The 741-nt window shown below is 43.0% G+C and overlaps 1 non-coding gene across 1 annotated transcript; it reads left to right on the forward strand.

The window, feature by feature from the left end:
* Positions 1-429: 429 nt before the first annotated feature.
* On the forward strand, positions 430-536 carry LOC120577864 (small nucleolar RNA R71). The gene has a single exon (XR_005643821.1). It is a non-coding gene; the product is annotated as a small nucleolar RNA R71 (small nucleolar RNA).
* The last annotated feature ends 205 nt before the right edge of the window (positions 537-741 follow it).

Raw genomic sequence — 741 nt, forward strand, 5'->3', positions numbered from 1 at the left:
TTTTGATTTGGCCTCGTTCCTTGGTTATATAGAGCATAATTCAGTTGCTCAATATTGGCAGCACTACCTAACTGACAATCAACACCGATATGACCGGATATACCACAGATTTCACAAGGAGAGGATGTAGAAGAAGGTGTGACAGCATTAACATTAAGTTTTTCGAATTTTTGGGTCAAAGCTTCAACCTTAGCAGCAAGGTGGTTATATTCAGAGACTTCGTATATACCTGCCTCTTTCTTAGAGGGAGTAGAAGCGGTGACGGCTCTCTCGTTGGTCCATTGGTAGTGATTCTGAGCCATGTCTTCATCAAGGCATAAGCCTCCGTATAATTTTTGTTCATTAGAGATCCACCTGCAGCTGCATCAACAGACATCTTAGTGGTATATGACAAGCCATTAAAAGGTGTGGACTATAAGCCACTTTTCCATGCCATGGTGGGGACAAAGTCTAAGCTTTTCCTTGAAACTCTCCCACGCTTCATAGAGAGACTCCCCATCTTTTTGATTAAACCGTGTGATTTGATCTCTAAGTTTAGCGGTTTTAGATGGGGGGAAAATCGGGCAAGGAATGCTCGCCTCATACCGTCCCATGAAGTGATGGAACCGACTTCTAGGGAATGGAACCAAGCGCTAGCTCTATCCCTTAAGGAAAAGGGAAAGAGATGAAGTCATACGGCTTCTTGGTTCTCTTTTATAGTGCCACTGAGTCTAAGGAAGGAAGAAATATGGAGATTTGGAT

Source organism: Medicago truncatula, unplaced genomic scaffold (genome assembly GCF_003473485.1).
Source record: "Medicago truncatula cultivar Jemalong A17 unplaced genomic scaffold, MtrunA17r5.0-ANR MtrunA17Chr0c04, whole genome shotgun sequence".
NCBI classification, from domain to species: Eukaryota; Viridiplantae; Streptophyta; class Magnoliopsida; order Fabales; family Fabaceae; genus Medicago; species Medicago truncatula.